The sequence below is a fragment of the Leptodactylus fuscus genome, chromosome 3 (assembly GCF_031893055.1).
Source record: "Leptodactylus fuscus isolate aLepFus1 chromosome 3, aLepFus1.hap2, whole genome shotgun sequence".
NCBI classification, from domain to species: domain Eukaryota; kingdom Metazoa; phylum Chordata; class Amphibia; order Anura; family Leptodactylidae; genus Leptodactylus; species Leptodactylus fuscus.
In genome coordinates, this window is record NC_134267.1 from 183,974,061 (window position 1) to 183,992,888 (window position 18,828).

The following is an 18,828-nucleotide window of genomic DNA, read 5'->3' on the forward strand; positions in this document are numbered from 1 at the left end:
ATATAATAAGCAACCAAATGGCAATATTGTTGCCACTTCCAATTATTTATCCAACTAGATACTCTATACTTATGCTATAACAATAGTGTTACCATATATACTCGAGTATATACGGTATATATCCTCGTACTCCCAGTAGCAAAATGAATGGAATCAACCAGGACTGGGCTCCCTTTCTACAAGACTCACATAGCAGCTGTATTGTCTGCTTGTATGACATTTAGACCCTAGCTTTCTATCTATCTCGCTATGTAACGCCACGGACTAATGGGAATAAATTGGTGTGTGTAAATGGACAAGCAAGATAACTGAAACACATCTTATCTCCAAGAAAATGTATCTGACCTGCTGTCTAGCAATCACCATTATCTCTTCCGATATGGAGTGTGATTGGTGATCTGTAAGAAGAACCATTAGGGGAAATTAAAGTGAAATGCAGAAAATTCTACGAATTATTGTATATTGATTTCTAAAAGATCATTGCCCTACTGCATTTAATAGAACATCTGAACTATTCTCTGTGCTTCATAATTGTATGCTATACAATGTCATATAGTATTGGATCTACACGACGTACAGCAGAAGAATATGATCAGACTGATATATAGTTTTGTAGGAATATAATTTTGCTCACTTTTGGCTTAGAAGTCCAGTGGGCAGTCTTATTACTGATCCACAGCCTTCTTTATATGACTGTGCATGCAGAGATAGGCATCAAACAGTGAGTAGGACCGCCCAATGGACTCCAACAGGAATTAAAATGAAAAGTTATATTAAATCTTTTCCAAAAAAACATTATGTTGCTCTTCTTCTACAACCTACTGGCCACAGATGGTACTGTGACTGTAAAACGTTCCCTTTAAGTACCCCAAGACAATATAGTGCAAAACTCAGGAGTTGACATGGAAAGTTTAAGTTTTGTCAGTTGAAAATGAAGCAAATGAACTGAAGAGATATTCTGATCACAGCAATATTTGATGTGATTCCCCAGTGGAAAAGGAATCTTGGTTGTCCTGGAAAAGTTTTGCCAGTACTGTACATAAGACTTGTACTTATCACCTGAGGCTTAAAAAGTTCTTACAGTACAATTTAAATTAGTATTCTGTAGGGTTGAACGATTGGGATTGGAAAAGATCCGATCCTGATCGGTGATCGAACAAATTTCATGATCTCAATTGGGATCGGCTGGAAAATAATCGGAAATCAGATTTTGAAATCTCAAGAACGGCTCAACCCTAAAAGTGACTTTTCCCATAGAGAAGCATTGACTAGGGTTGAGTGATTGGGATTGGCAAGGATCGAAGCCTGATTGGCGATCCAGCGAATTTCACGATTGGGATCAGCTGGAAAATGATTGGAAATCGGATTTTAAAATCAATCCTGAAATCTCAAGATCGGCTCAACCCTAGTATTCTGTGCTTTCCCACAATGATCAAAGCTCATCATGGCTTATACAGTTATTATTCCTTATTTATACCTCGGTACCTGGGAAGTTTCATGTGCATTGCTCAATATAACCCGCCTACCCAACACCATCTCTAGGAGAGGATCTAAAAACATACTGGCTTTATTTCTAGACTTATCCTCTTTATTGCAATCCACAGATTGTCTGTACAGACTGCAGCCCCATCATTGTCACATGAAGGGCAGACGTCCTACCAGGGCTCTGACAGTGGATATAGTATTTTACCTCTCTCCCTGCAGCTCTGACAGCCTCCATATTAAAAGAACTTGTTCAACACTCAGCACATTTTGGAATCTATCCGTACAAAATACACACCAGCTGTTAACCTCATAAAATGGCATAATGTGACGCCTGCTCTTTCAGACTGCACAAGCAGGGCACTAATGCAGATGGGTTATGGTAATGGACTTCAGGATACATTTATTTTTGCATTGGTAGTTATACGTGTAATGGATCGAAGAAAAAAAGAAAGCTGTGCTCATAATTGAAGTGAAAGTTCTTTTGTCGAGAATGAGGTTTTAAAATATTCAACTTTTAACCATTGCCCTTTTAACCTCCCATCTGCTGAAGGGTGTTAGAATATTTATGAAATGAAATGGTTTAATGCAGCTACCATTTAGGACGTTAGATCAGGAATACTGTATAGGTTCTGCGAAAATTATCTACTCCTCCATTCCGAGTCCACATCTCTCCATTATGCGACATTAAAATGTACAGATGGTTTAGAGCTGGATGTGTCATTTAAATGGGAGTCTTTAATAAATTGGATTCACGCTGAAAGTGTGTAATATTAATAGGATTGCTGCAGGGGTTAGTCCTGAGAAAGGTACAGCTGTGTCCTTTTTTACCTTTGCTGAGATGACCAGGTAAAAAGCTTGTCATTTCAAAGAAGTCTATCCAATGTCTACGTCTGTCTATGTGTGGCATGGTGTGGTTGTGTTGGAAATGACAGCCAGTCAAATGTTTTGCTAGCAAGTTTCAATTTTATATTGAGTTTACTTAAAAAAAAAAGTCCTACAAGATATTATGCAGAAATATATAAAACTTACCAGTGCATTCTCTGTTGTCTGTCACCCCCAATTTGACTTTACAGAGTGGGGTGCTGGAAGTTTATGTGCTTGGCCTTTTCTGCTGAAGCTCTAGTTAAAGAGCTCTCATGTCCTGGGACACATGTGGTTTTATTTACCATTAGAAAGCCAACAGTGTGCTGAATTCATCGAACTGACGGCTTTCCCGTTATGTGCCCTGGGAGAAGACCTATCGGTGCAGTTACTGATAACTCTTCATTGTCAGAAGGGTGTTTCTGACAGTCTAGCTGGGAATGCCCCTCCTGACAGTACTTGTCCATAGCTCTATACTGCAAAGGGGGCGCTCCATACTGCCCAGCCATGATGCTGAGCGCTGAGGAACGCCAATGTGCCTATAAATTACCTTAAAAATATTGGTACAAGGTAAGCCAAGAGGTGGCAGGAGGAAGTGTCCAGCATGTTAGATATATCAAATAATGTGCACCACTGGGATACATTTGGTGCATTTTCTACCTGTCCGGTCTAGTTTTATCCTGTCTGGCTTTAAGACAGTAATAATAAATCTTCCCGTTGTCTTTAATAAATATTATAAGAATGTTGTCTTGCCTGAAAAAGTGCCGAGTCCCATATAAAAATTCTGTACTTGAAAGGCTTTCATAAAGGCTTCCACGCTGGGTAGCCATGTTCTCCTCAATGTTTGTGTTTTGTGATAACAATGACATCACACATCGAGAATGAATAATTCATTGACTTCAATCTTCAAAGTAACATGCCATGAAGCATACCGTATATATTTTACCATGTCTCTTATCAGAAAATGAACCAATCTGCTAGATACTGGGAGGATTTAACATGAAAGGGTGAAGGTCTAGTATAAGTCGAATGTAAGCCGATAGTAAATCCCTTGAGGAAATTATTAAAAGAATATTACTAGTTCTGGCTCATTTTTTTTTAAATGAAACACTAAGTCTAGATTCACACAGGCGGTATTTGTGGCAGTTTTTGATGTAGTTTTTTTAAATCACAGAAATAAGTGGATTTGAAAGGAATGGGAAATATAACTAAAGACATATGCATCTCCTTCTGCTGGGTCTACTTCTGACTTCAAAAATGTGTGTGTTTTTGTCTAAATCTATTAAAGGGATGACATAAAATAATCCTAGTATTATTCAGGAATACAGCGTGTAAAAATAAAATATGTATAAAATCCTATTAATATTATAAAGGTGAAAGTTTGTGAGTTTGGATGTTTATGGGTTTGTGTGTTTGGATGTTTGTTCCTCAATCACGCAAAACCCGCTCCACCGATTTGGCTGAAATTTTCCACAAACATAGTCACTACACTCGATTGCGCAATAGGCTACTTTTCGTCACAATAGCGCACATACGTTTTTCCCAGGACCCCCACAAAACCCAAACTCACATCACTATTTCTGCAATCTCACACACTTTCGACCATACGATTTGGCTGAAATTTTCCACAAACATAGTCATTACCTTCGATTGCGCAATAGGCTACTTTTCGTCACAATAGCGCACATACGTTTTTCCCAGGACCCCCACAAAACCCAAACTCACATCACTATCTCTGCAATCTCACACACTTTGGACCATAGCAAGCCACAAAATTCATATTACCCTCTACAGCTGAGGTCAGCAACCCCTGGCACACATGCCAAGAGTGGCACTCCTGCCATATTTCACTGGCACACCAGCAGCCCAGGACCTGCAAGAGTTAAATGAAGTCCGAGTCTCTTCAGTGGGATGCTACAGCTCAAGCATAAGGACACTCCCCTTTGAGAGGGGTGCAGGAAACCCAGGGGGTGGAGCTTAATCGCTCAGGTCTCTGCCTGCTATAGTGGTCTGCATCCTGCCAACATTCCCCGAGGAGAAGAGGAAGCTGCTAGCAAAGTGAAACTGAAAAACACACAGGTACATAGGATTACTGTTCTCATTAATGTCAGGCATTTGGGGTTATTAGTTTAGTGTTAGTAACTCCATGTGCCTCACATTATTAGGAATAAACCCCATCATGTCCCTCATATTAACCCCTGTGTGCCTCATATTAATAGGAATAAACCCCATCATGTCCCTCATATTAACCCCTGTGTGCCTCACATTATTAGGAATAAACCCCATCATGTCCCTCATATTAACCCCTGTGTGCCTCATATTAATAGGAATAAACCCCATCATGTCCCTCATATTAACCCCTGTGGGCCCCATATAAGGGTTACTAATATGTGAGACATATGGAGGTACTAATAAAAGACCTCAGTAATGAAGATACTTAATTATTACCTCCAAGTCTCTCACATATCAGTAACTCTTACACAAGGGTTAATGTGAGGGACATGATGGCGTTAATTGCTATTAATAAGAGGCGCATGGAGTTGCTAAACTGTCATGCACAGGGCCAGACTTTATGTGGCTGCTCGAGAGTATCCTGTGCCCAAAACTGACATGTACTGGCGGAAAATAACAAATCATACAATGTCGTATATTGAAGTATATTAACCTGAAATACCTCTGTCCCAAAGACACTATGTACAGTTTATACCAACACCATATAGCGGCTGAAATACAAATTACATTCAACACAAAAGTCTCATGTGCTCTCAGAATTAAAGCAAAAACAAGATACACAGTTACATTTCATATCCCATACCATACCATAATTAGAGATGAGAACAGTGATCGATCGAATTGATATTCGATCGAATGTCAGGTTGTTCGAGGTATTCAATTCCAATCAAAAACCACGCGGCAAACGCACTAAAAATTTGTATCCCCTCCCACCTTCCCTGGTGCTTTTTTGTACCAATCACTGTGCAGGGGAGGTGGGACAGGAACTATGACATCGAAAAAAAATTGGAAAAAGTAATTGGCTGGCTAAATCAGGTGACCTCCACTTTATACGAATGGTGGATTTCAGATCAGGGTCATATGAGACTGTATTATTTAGGTGGGAATGTTACTCACACAGCTCTTTGGGGCTCTATCTCGTCGGGATCCCTTTCAGCTTGGGTTAAGCGGGAGCTGACTTTTTCTCATACGAATGCATTGACCAGCGTTGATTGGCCGAATGCCATGCAATGTACAGCATTCGGCCAATCATTGCTGGTTCTGCCAGAGGAGGCGGAGTCTAAGATCGGTCCACAGCAGTCTCCATTGTGGTCCGATCTCAGATGTAGCAATGTTGAGAGCACAGCTCTGCTACACCTGAGATGTAGCAACGTTGAGCGTATGCTGAGCTCTGCTACACCCTCTGATGCAGCAGAGCTGACTGTGTGCTGAACCCTGCTACACCTGAGATGTAGAAGAGCTGACTGCAGGGTTCAGCACACAGTCAGCTCTGTTGCATCTCAGGTGTAGTAGGGTTCAGCACACACTCAGCTCTGCTACATCAGAGGGTGTAGCAGAGCTCATCATGCGCTCAATGCTGCTACACCTGAGATGTAGCTGTGTTGAGAGCACACTGAGCTCTGCTACACCCTCAGATGCAGCAGAGCTGTCCCATTTGCATTCCAGAGGTGTTGTCCTCATTTGCTGAGGTGTCATAGTGGACTTCCCCTGAAACGAAGCATTTTTCCCCACAGACTATAATGGGGTTCGATATTCGTTCGAATAGTCGAATATTGAGGGGCTATTTGAAACGAATATCGAATCTCGAATATTTCACTCTTCGCTCATCTCTATTGATAATCTCTTGATGCAGATATAACCGAGCTGAATTTGCTGCGTTAGAGAAATGACTGTGATATTAGTCCAGATGTAACAGTTGTCTTTCATACCTTCTTCTGGCATCATCTTTCCAGCCGTGTTTACTCTCTGGTCTGGTTCACATCTGTGTTCGGGATTCTATTTGGGGAGTCCACTTGGGGACCCCTTGAATGTAAACCTATATGCATAGCAAAGCATTTACCGGGGAAAACACATAGACCCCATAGAATATAATGGGGGTTTCCGCACGAAACATGCAGAGAAAGAAGTCCTGCTTGTAGGACTTTTCTCTCTGCATAAATTGTACGTTGACTGAACCCACCAATCTTTGCAGATGTCAAGGAAGAAACGCACCAGACATATCACATTTCAGCAAACCCAATTTTGTTTGTTTTCAGGGAGATAATGTACCGCCAGAGATATCCGGAATTGGCTGCTCCCTAACTGGATGTTATGTATGCTCGGTAGAGTGTGTATGGGAGAATTGTGAGAGATTACTGTCAGCTAAACACTCATGTGTATGACTAGCCTTAAACTTGTTGTCTCAAGAAGTCACCAGACAAACAGACATTATAGACATATTATTTGGAACAGAAGGGAGTATTACACAAGAATATCACTGTAGTCATACATGTTACACACCATGCTTTACCTTCTATAGATGCAGGAAACATCATGAAACATACCATGCAGCATGATAACTTATGACATGACATACTAAAAGCAAATAAAAAGCTGTTGCTAAAGTCAAGTTAGGCCTTGTTCACATCAGCGTTTGTATTCCGTTCAGGGGAGTCCGCATGAGGACCCCCCCAAATGGAATACCGAAGGCAACTGCAAGCGGTGTGTCCGTGAAAGCACACAGACCCCATAGAATATAATGGGGTCTGTGTGCTTGCTGCGCGCTACCCGTACGAATCATACAGATAGGAAGGCAGATTGTGAACTACTTTCCTGTCCACATGATCCCTACGAAGATCTGGCAGCAAGCACACGGACCCCATTTAGTCTATGGGGTCCATGTGCTTTCACTGCACACCGCTTGCAGTTGCATTCGGTATTCTGTACAGGGGGTCCTCATACGGACTCCCCAGATGGAATACCAACGCAGATGTGAACAAGGCCTTTGTTTTTTGGCACAGTGCATACTTTGTATTTAGTGTTAAGATAAAGTTGACTACATTTGTAGAGATTACTCTGACAACCTGCTGCAGCATATTAACAGCCATTAAAAATCAAATTACATTTATGTTGACATATTGTGTTTACTATGTTAAGTGCAAGGTAAAGTTTGCTACATCTTTTCATACGTAGCAAAGCTTAACTTGAATCTGATAACATGCTGCAGCATGATATCACACATTAAAAGTCAAGTTGGCGTTTGTTATTTAATCATTGATACGCCTGTACAGAAGTCACCTGAATTTAGATATAGTATATTTAGTAAAACTACAGTAAACCGTTAAACAGCAATGTGCGCCTTGCCACTTCTATATCGAGGACTTTTCTTACTGAGAAATAACAAATCACACAAATAATAACTTGAATTTTTCCTTGCAAAATTTCCAAGCTGCTGCCATATATAGTTAACAAGCTATTCTCTGAACGATAAAACATGAGGGTTATAAATACATACATAGAGCGATAGTGGTAATCTAACAAATTGATGATTAGTATCTTTGCAAAAAGATAAACCAAAGTAATCTCAAAGTAATTATCTTTCAGTCGCAGATAGTATCGGCTTCTTTAACAAGCTTGATAAGTAACTCAGACTTCATGGACTATACATACTAACAAGGAGATCATATCTTTGTCAATGACCAAGGAGTTGCAGTAGACTGTGTACACTAGCTGAATTTTTTTTTTACAGAAAGGATAAGCACTACACTATAGAGACTATTTCATTAATCTTCTGACATCTCAATATATTGTTACCAGGAAACAAGTCTCTATATATCCCCTTAAAGTGAATCCAGAAAATGTCAGAGCAATTTGTTTATAGAATATTGAGAAAATAAGATTTTCTTCTGTTATTTCAAGAAGTTTCAATGATTGTATTGGCTCAATAATTGTAATGAATTAGTACTGGTTTATTCCTGGGAGGCAGACCCCGCAATGCCACCAGGAAGGAGACTTATTGGTATATAGGAGCGGGCAGGCAAGAGTAAGAGCCCTGTGCACCCCTCTCACTTGATGCTGAAAATGTCCTTGACAAGGTGCACTGGTTTCCTCTGCATGCTACTGTCCAAGTATGGATTTTTGGGACCTACTGGGGATCTAATTTGGGGGCGGTACTCTGTTCCTAGTGCTGTTTCTAGCATGTTCTCATCAGATGCTTTCAAAATAATAACCTGAAAAGGGTGACCTTTGTTCCCTACAATTTTTAATTTGGTAACAGAACCTTTGGCTGCACCCTTAAGAGCTATCAGATTTTGGTATTCAGGGGGGAGTTAGACCTCAAATGGTTACGTTATATACAGATGATATTATTGCAGCCTGCACCAATCTGGATACATCTCTGCAGGAAATAAAGAAGGCATTTTTTAGTTTTGCATGGGGGAAATTGGGTGGCAAAGGAAAAAAATTAAGGAAGTGCAGGAAGATTTTGAGCTTGGCCATGTGTCAAGGTAAAGTAGGGCTTTTCAATCTATATACTTATTTATTATTATTATTATTATTATTAATTTATATAGCACCATTAATTCCATGGTGCTGTACATTATTATATTAATCACATGGTGCTGTACATTATTATATTAATTCCATGGTACTGTACATTATTATATTAATTCCATGGTACTGTACATTATTATATTATTTCCATGGTGCTGTACATTATTGTATTAATTCCATGGTACTGTACATTATTATATTATTTCCATGGTGCTGTACATTATTGTATTAATTCCATTGAGCTGTACATTATTATATTAATTCCATGGTGCTGTACATTATTATATTAATTCTATGCTGCTATACATTATTATATTAATTCCATGGCACTATACATTATTATATATGAATTCCATGGTGTTTTATATTTGATGATTTACATATGGTACACAACATATACAAAGAAATAAAATACTAAGAATGACCGACTGGTATAGTGGGATAGAGGGCCCTGTCCGCAAGGGCTTACAGTCTATTTAGTAGTCTCTAAGTTAAAAGCACCTGGGTCCTGGTGGGTAGAAGATTATAACAATCCATGGGTGCAAGTTGAAGAGTCGTCCCAAGTACCTTCAGTCAAGAAAGTGATGTTTAAATATTAATATTCACGGAAGGCAAAGTTTAACTTAAGATGTTTTTCATGGAGGACGATTTCTTAGCTTTAAGGGGGTTGACTTGCGTTTCCCAGAGTTACCTGACCTTGATATTTATTCAGTATTTTTTTTTCTTTTGTAAATTTTTCTTCGATCTACTATTCTGCTGCCTGACTACCTGTGGCAGTAAATGGAAGCTACTTATTATAAGAGCTAGTTGATATATAATTGTGACTATGATTGTTCTCTTTGCTGTCGTTTTGCTTTTATTTCTATTATTCTTAAGTGTATATCCACCTTTTAGGTCCAAATTTTTATTTGTATTTTTATCATTTAAATCTGCTTTTAAGATTTTAAAAAAAGAAAATTCTGGTGATCTAGTAAGGAATTTTGAATGTATAGATCTTCCATTCCTTTTGGATGCACGTCTCGACATTTGTGACATGAGATGGCCATTTTTTTTATATAACATGATTTCGAAATAGTTACAAGTTGTCTATCCTATATGTGTGGATGTGCAGACACCCAATTGTTATTTTATGCTTTGAAAACTGTCAAAGTTCTTGCTTGCATTTTATAATATGGTGTTAACCTGATTTACTGAGAAACTGGACCTGGTGAAATTCCCGCTATGGTTGGGCTGGACATATCTCTTGATAAGAAGGCAATGGACATTCACTTGTTGTGTGGTGTCTGCCTCTATTGTATGGTGTCTGCCTCTGAATTACAGTGAATGTTTTTGTGTCAAAGATTTGTTGGACGATATTGGAATGAAATACCATATTGTATTACACACAGCACAGAAGTAGAACAACCTAATGAATTTTCATGACCAGTCATTTTGCTTAAGAAACACAGATAAAACTCAGTCTAAATATTCCTCACAGTGAAGAAGATATTTTCTTACATTATTAAAAATGTTTGGACTGAGAAAGTATAAAAATAAAAATGTATTTTATTCTAAAAATGATTTAGATCATTATCTGATTGTATAACTTGCCTAGCATATCTTAGATTTAATTAAAAAAGAATATATTACCTATATTGTTTTTACTAATTAAATATTTAAACCTGCTATTGAAACTTATCATTTTCTAGGCTGTTTTTTACTTTACGATTGAGAATTTTTAAAATTCTACTTTAAATAAATAATTGGGGTTGCCATTAAGCCTGAGATGCAGCATCCAGACATATGCTTTACAGCAGCCACATGACCATAGAAACCTGAAGTCTAGAGATGACTTTTTTAGGGGAATTTACTATATCATCTACAATGGAAAACTGGCATAGATGTGGTGCATATTCGGTGCACTGCCTAAATTTGCTCCACTTTTTTAAAAAGTTGGTGGAACAGTTCAGGGAACAAGGAGAGCCAAGGCAACTAGCAAAAGTTATACCTTGGTTCAAATTTGGATAAAGGGGTTGTCCCGTTTCAGACAAATATTGAGAGACAAATGTTATTGTTTATATAATGGAAAGTTGTACAATGTTCCTATATACGTTCTGTATCCATTCATCATGGTTTTGTAGAGTTATACTTGTTGTCATTCTTTCTGCATACTTCTAGCGGATAACAATAAGTTCATGTTCATGTGATATACAGTCCGTGGTCATGTGATGGACGTGTAGGTGCACAATTCGATAGATGTATTATTACTGTGCTGTGACTATGACCATGGACTGATTTATATCTACTGGAAATAAGTAGAATGAATGATAACAAGCAGAGATTTAGAAAACTGCAAGAAATTGATAAAGAAAGAATATTGAAGAAATTGTATAACTTATTAACTATTATCTCTCAATATTTACCTGAAACTGGACAATTTATTTAAGGATGGCTCCAGTTTCTCATCAAAATAATTCAGTACAACAATGCTACATGAGAGTAGCCACACATAGACATTAGAGTGGATATTTGGCAATGGCATATTGCAAAAGCATATTGTTTTGAAAGGCTGATCATCTAAATATGTGCATAGATAAGATAAGGAAGGACCCACTTGCTAGTCCCGTATTACAGTCTTTGCTCTCTCTCTTTCTCTCTCTCTTCTCTCTCTCTCTCTCTCTCTCTCTCTCTCTCTCTCTCTCTCTATATATATATATATATATATATATATATCTATCATCTATTAGTCTATTAGAAGAATCAATGTTTCCAAATATAAATAATGATATAATACTTGTCTATTTTGCACAGCATTTTATTGCTATTCATGTAACATTTGTTACCATTTGTATGAATCTTTTGTAAATGTGTATCCTTTTTTTCCCAAACTTGAAAATAAAATGGTTTAGCACTTTTTGCAGAACATTATCATTTCAAGCTAATGACTTCTATCTTTTTACATAACACGTTGTTTGTCCAATGAAGTATGTGAAAATCCCATTAGCTTTCCCATGTACTGGTGCATTTGTGTCAATTAATGACGAGAGCAACAGAGCATTGCTTTACTATCTATGCAAGAAAATGAACAAAAGCTATCAGAAACTCTTTACAAGAGAAATTGCTTCTTCACTGTAAGAATACTGGTTGTGAACTCTGCAGCGCAGTAGCAATAGCCCTTATTTTTACCTATATATATATTTCTAAGTTTGAGAGTTGAACATATTGTAGATTTTCTGATCAACAAATGTTACATATATGCCATGTTCAGAGTAATGGATTTATAGCGTATATTTTAGAATAAATACTTTAGTACATTATGAAGGTAATTATTTTTTTTCTGTTATGAGGGAGGTTGTAACTCCTATTGGGGTAGGTAATACCTATTGTTTCCCATATTAACCTTATTGGGGTGAGTTATACCTGCAAGGAAGACTTTGCCAGTTTCAGTATAAAATATACAGAACCAGGTGGAAACCCGACAAACCCCATTATAGTCTATGGGGTCCATGAGTTTCCACATTTAACCACTTTTTAAGTAGACTTTTGTGTCCACATTTGGACCTGAAGGACAGAAACCCTAACCCTAGTGTGAACTTAGCGTGAAAATGTCAGGGGTCTGTTGTGAAAACCCCCTTTTATTAAGTGCACATTCCAGGGTCAGATCAACATGAAGGCGTGGAGTCAGGCCACAAGATGAAGCTCATGGTATAACAAGTCCCCACCTATCATGTGCCATCTCTTTGCCACGTACACTGATGATATATACAGATAATTAGAGATGAGCGAACACTCTTTGAAACAGCCGTTTCAAATAGCACGCTCCCATAGAAATGAATGGAAGCAGCCGGCATGCAGAATTGGCCGGCGGCCGGCCGCTTAGCCCCCCGCGTGCCGGCCACGTCCATTCATTTCTATGGGAGTGTGCTATTTGAAACTGCTGTTTCGAATAGTGTTCGCTCAGCTCTACAGATAATCTTTTTTTTTTTTCAAAGATCTTAGGTAATTGAATTATTTTGTTAAGCTATCCTATTAAAAATGCCCGTGTTAACATCAAGCAAATCAAGTGCAGTTTGACAGGCTATATAATTAAAGGTTTTTTTTACTTTTTTTTTTTTTAACAAGGAATATTTTCTTATGCAATGTTAATAGCAAATTCAGTTTTGTAATAGAATCTGATCCACAGACAATTAATAATTTTTGTCCTGTTTTATCTTTTTTTTTTTTTACTGTAATGAAAAGATGTCTAATTTCTGAAGTATGAGCGGTATATATTTCCATTTGAGTGGCAATATATTTATTTTTTACAAAGAGATGGCCCTCTACAAGGTTGAGCAGAGGCACGCCTTAAAGAGGACCTTTCACCAATTTGGGCACATGCAGTTCTATATACTGCTAGCGTTCCTCCCCACTCACACAGTACAGTGCGATAGGCGCTGCCGTGGAGAAGGACGTACCTGACTGACTGTGAAAAATACCCTTCGGACTGTAAAGAGCTACGGTACTGGGACTGATAGATCTTTACCCGGGGCACAGATCGGGAAAGCTGACAGTGCGCTGAATTCAGCACACTGTCAGCTTTCCAGCAGTATATAGAACTGCCTGTGCCCAAATCGGTGGAAGGTCCTCTTTAACTGTTGATGATCGGGTCACTGTGCACCGTTGAGCATAGGCCATGTTGTGCACTCTCCCACCTACGCATGAGGCCAGACAGCAGTGTGCACTGGTTACACTTCCGTATGGCATGTTGAGTGGGAGCCAAAGGTGGATCTAATTTATTACCTAAAGCAGGGTTGCAAAGATAGAAATTGCAAATGGGTCCTGTCAAGAGACTTACTGTAGCACTAACAGTTTAGTTATTCTCCAAAAGTAATTCTGTATATTGCATTCTGTAAGTGCTTTGAATTGAACCCAGCAAAGACTGACTATTGCTCTACATGCTCCTGCACCAGTTGCTGCAATAAAAAAAGCAAAGCATAATGCACTGATCTAACTTTTGCGTGCAGAATTGTACTAATATGTACAGCTTAGACTGGCTTCACTTCTGCAAAATAATGGCAGTGCAAGATCTATCACATGACAAATACTAACAGCACCCCGAGCATTGCTATAATGATGTCCATCACTTTACTGGATAAATACCATGAAATGTTCTGCTATTTTGCTACCATTTTGGACAGAATCTGTGATGGATATGTCCTGAACTATTTTTCATACATAACATACATAAGTTAGCATATACTTTACAGTCATTATTTTATTAACTTGGCAGTCACAATATCTCATTATTGTATCTGCTTCCCTATAGTAGACCTAAGAGATTGCAGATGTTTTTCGCCTGAGACAATTGACACTTTTCAAGCAGGGAATTCTCACTGGATTTTGCTCTTTAAGAAAATACTCATTGAAAGTCTGAAAAACTGTACAGAGTTAGGGAGATTGACATGTTAGACAGTATGGCATGTTTAGTAAATTCACAGGGCAAAATGTCTGTTTCTCATTAAAACCTGGATCTTGGGACTATTCCATACCTTCCAGGCAGCTATAATGTGTGGAGTTATATCACATATAAGATGGACAGAAGGTAAGCAAACAAATAAAATGCTGCTCATTACTCAGAATCCGTAAGTTGTTCCTTAGTAACTACAAATTACCACTTTGGGGAAGGAATAGATTAATTTGTGATAATATGCTATGTTTCTTCTGGGAGTTATGCGGTTTATAAAATTGAAGAATAGTCCCAATTAGAGATGAGCGAGTAGTGTTCGATCGAGTAGGTGTTCGATCGAATACTACAGTACTCGAAATACTCGTACTCGATTGAACACTACTAGCTGTTCGAAGTTTAAGGTTCGATGCAGAACCAGTGTTGATTGGAAGAATGCTATACATTCTGCCAATCAACGCTGGTTCTTCTCTTACCTTTAGAAGTCTTCTCTGTGCAGCGTCCCCGCGGTGTCTTCCGGCTGGAATTCACTCTGCCTAGGCATCTGGCCTAGGCAGAGCTGACTGCGCATGCGCGGGCATGCCCACGCATGCGCAGTCGGCTCTGCTCAGGCATCGGGCCGGGCATCTGCTCAGGCATCGGGCCGGGCATCTTAAAGCATCTTAAGGTCTAAAAAGGATTGGAAATGTTACAGTTAACATGCCCCATCCTATATTCTCAAGGGAGGTAAGTTGCCTCTTTGGGTGTCTGGTAATTTCCCATTGAGAATACAAATATCCTTGGCCAAGGCAAATGTGCCTGTATGGGAGGTGGTCAGAGGATTAGCTGTCAGGTGAAGAGCTCTTGAAGTAGTATGGATACCTTTAGGGCCCGTTCACACAAAATAAACGCGCGTCTATTTTGGCAAAATACACGTGTAAAAAATACACGTGTAAAAATAAAACTCCCATTGGCTTCAATGACATTTTACACGTGTATTTTGACGTGTTTTTTTTTTACACGTGTAAAAAAAAATGCCATTGAAGTCAAAAATGCCAAAATACATGCGCGTTTACTCTGTGTGAACATGCCCTCCGATCAGATTCGGTAGTGTAAAGTGTTTTTTGTTGCAGATTTTGCTGTGGTTTTTTGAGCCAAAGCCAGGAGTGGATTGAGTGAAAGGTAGACGTAATGGAACTTTCTTTATATTTAACACTCCTTTTGTACCCAGTCCTAGGTTTGGCTAAAAAAATAATTCAGCAAAATCTGCAACAAAAGAAGCTATGTATACGCAACATGGGGTCTTCGCCTTAAAGCATACCTACAGCAGCCATTCAACAAAATCTGCCGTTATCCATTATATGATGGTAGGAAATCCCAAACACCCAACTTCATAAGCTTATTGATGGCACTAAAGTAAACATTTTTGGCTTGGTGGGATGAGGTGTAATGAGGTTAGTAACTGTATATTTATACTGGCCTATAGGAAGTCATGACTGGCAATGCCTTGTTCAGGAGTAACTGAGAGAATTGTTAATAGAATAGGAGAAATTGCAGTAAAAGTAGCCCTTTATTTTACCATAGTATGAGAAGATTATTTAAGACTTATTAATATGTAAAAAATGAACTTTTTAACAATTTGACACAACTATACAGAAGGGTCATCCTATGCTAAAAGTTCAGCTAAATTGTTTGACCAAGTGTGACCCCTGGCCGTACTACCCAAACATATCAGATCTAAAGAACCGCAGCTAAGGAATGGAGAACTTCTTACCTTCCGCTGAGTTCAGCTTGTTATCGACAAATTAAAATAATATGTACAGCAGTTTCTTTGGAAAGAAGATATAGACAGTATTGAGGCCGTATACAGTACAGTACAAAATGAGTTCGTATTATGTTTGCTCAACAAAACTATAAATCCGTGCCCTATATTTATATATTCTTTTTACTCGATCTCTTTGGTATCTTATACAAATAACTACATTCAGAAGAGATTCACGAACCAGCCGTACTACTGTCTGCACTATACAGTCCATGTTTTTGCAACATTGTATCTTTTTTTTTTTCCATTCTTTTTAACACAACATTTTGTTTTCAGAATAAAATGCAATGGGCCAATCTTTTTCGCTTTCTTGTCTTAGGAGCTGGAAGATAACGCTTCTTATGAGGCATTAAATCTACAAGAGAGTAAAAATAAGGCTTTTTCATCAGACATGGAAGGCAATTCACAATCTTGAGCTTTAGACTCGTAACAATTTAAAATACTGTAATAATGAAAGTGGTGGAGATTAACATAAAATACGCTAACTGGGTTTGTATACGGTTTTATAGCAGCAATAACTTGTAAAACAAACTGGCTTTTGAAATATACTTTAAAGCTATTTCCAAAGGACAGGCGTTATTGTATTAGGACACAAATAAACCCCGCGGAATAGATTGTAGTCTCCATTATTACTGCTAATAAAGAACATAATTAAATATTATTTATCTGATGATAGCAACTTACTTATAGACTGGCTCTTCTTCCTAAGAAATTTAATTAAAAAGTAATACTTAGTTGCCCAAAGTAAGAAATGTTTTCAACCTTGTAGACTCGGTGGATTGTAAATTTACAGGAGTTGAAAGTTGAAGACAATGTAATTTTATTTTTTAACCCCTTCCATTTCATTCTTCTTGTTTTGGCCAGTTGTTTTATATGTATGAGAGATTGCTGATTCTTTCCTGACAGGTGATGTTGGACGAAAGAAGAATCAAACATACTGAATGTCTACGAGAGTAGTCTGAAAAGTTTCCGACCTCCACATGCAGATGGCAACACTGGTCAACCAAACTTGGAGAATGTTTTCGACTATGCATTGGAATGTACTCACTAAAATTTCAGCCATTTTACACCAGCACTTGTTGTAGTGAGTCACTGCGAGTGATTTTGTAAAAATGGACAAAATCGCATATTGATCTGTCATAAGATTTTTGTTTTTGAAAGGCAATATGCCATCGCAAATTAAAGATGAGTTGGACTCTGTGTACGGGGACTATGCTCCATCATGTACCACTGTCAAATTTTGAACAGCTGAACTAAACGTGGCCCTACCAGTTTGGTTGACAATGAACGTTCGGGATGGCCAAAAACTACAACCACGAACGAAAACATTGCTCAAGTTCACCAAATGGTGCTAGGGAACCATCAAATGAAGGTTAGAGAGATAGCAGAGGCTCTCTAGCACCATTTGGTGAACTTGAGCAATGTTTTGTTCGTGGTTGCAGTTTTTGGCTGTCCCAAATGTTCATCGTCAACCAAGCTGGTACGGCCACTCGCATCGACACACTACAATGACTGTCAAAGAAAAACTGCTGGTGCAAAATGGCTGAAATTTTTGTGAGTACATTCCCCAAGTTTGGTTGATGAGTATTGCTATCTAGATGTGGAGTTCAGAAACTTTTCAGACTGCCCTCGTATATGCCCTGTACTTTATTCTCATAGGCTAATCTCCTGAACTCCAGTAAAAGTTCTAGTAAAAGTTCTGGACTCCCTAAAGCTCCTTGGCCCAGGTACAAGCACACTCATTACACACCCTCAAGGTATGCCCCTGCTCACAGGAGTAATCTGGCAGTAGCATACGCCCTTCTTTTAAATGAGAACACTTGCATACTTGGTCAAGCTGGGTAAACATCTTCTAAATAGTAAGGTGCCAAATGGCCAATACTTATAGAAGGTATATGGAACTCTTCAGCTCAGAACTTTTAGGCTTCATGCACACGGAGTTACGCCGGGCTTGTAAAAATACTCATTCACAGCCGTACACGTGAGCGCAGCAGACGGCTCTCGAACACTTCCCATTCACTTCAATGGGAGCGCTCGTAACTAGAGATGAGCGAACACTGTTCGGATCAGCCGATCCGAACAGCACGCACCCATAGAAATGAATGGAAGCACCTGTGACGCTGATTTTGCCGGCGGCCGGCGGCACAGGTGCTTCCATTCATTTCTATGGGTGCGTGCTGTTCGGATCGACTGATCCAAACAGTGTTCGCTCATCTCTACTCGTAACGCAAAAAGGTTATATAAAATAATTCAAGCACTGAGTCGACCAAATCAAATAATGATGAAAAATAGTTAAATCTTTACTGCGCCTGAACCATAACAATACATTATAATGGTATTGTATCAATAGAAATATATCTACTTTTCAACATTAAAGATTTTTTGGAAATAAGGAATCATTCACACTGATGGAACCAAGAAGCAAAAATGAATAGAGTCCCTCCATAATCTGTAAGTAACTTCCAATTAAAGGCTGTCGCTGCAAAAATCAGGCGGTAATTAGGAATGAATAACACAGAGTCCTCACTTATCAGCCTGTTCAGACTAATGAGAAAAAAGCAATATGAAGAGAAAGGGTAGTAAAGCTGTTCACACAGTTCTTATACCTCAATATTTTTTTAGCTGGAGAGAGTAATATAAACCTAAGCAATACTCTTCTCATGTGATCATCCCTCTATTGCTTCTGACATGGTGGTAAGGTCAGACATTCTGTTGT

At 38.6% G+C, this 18,828-nt stretch overlaps 1 protein-coding gene across 2 annotated transcripts in view; it reads left to right on the forward strand.

Moving 5' to 3' along the window:
* CLSTN2 (calsyntenin 2) overlaps nucleotides 1-18,828 on the forward strand; it is a 722,481-nt gene that overhangs the window by 340,728 nt on the left and 362,925 nt on the right. The window lies entirely within an intron of this gene.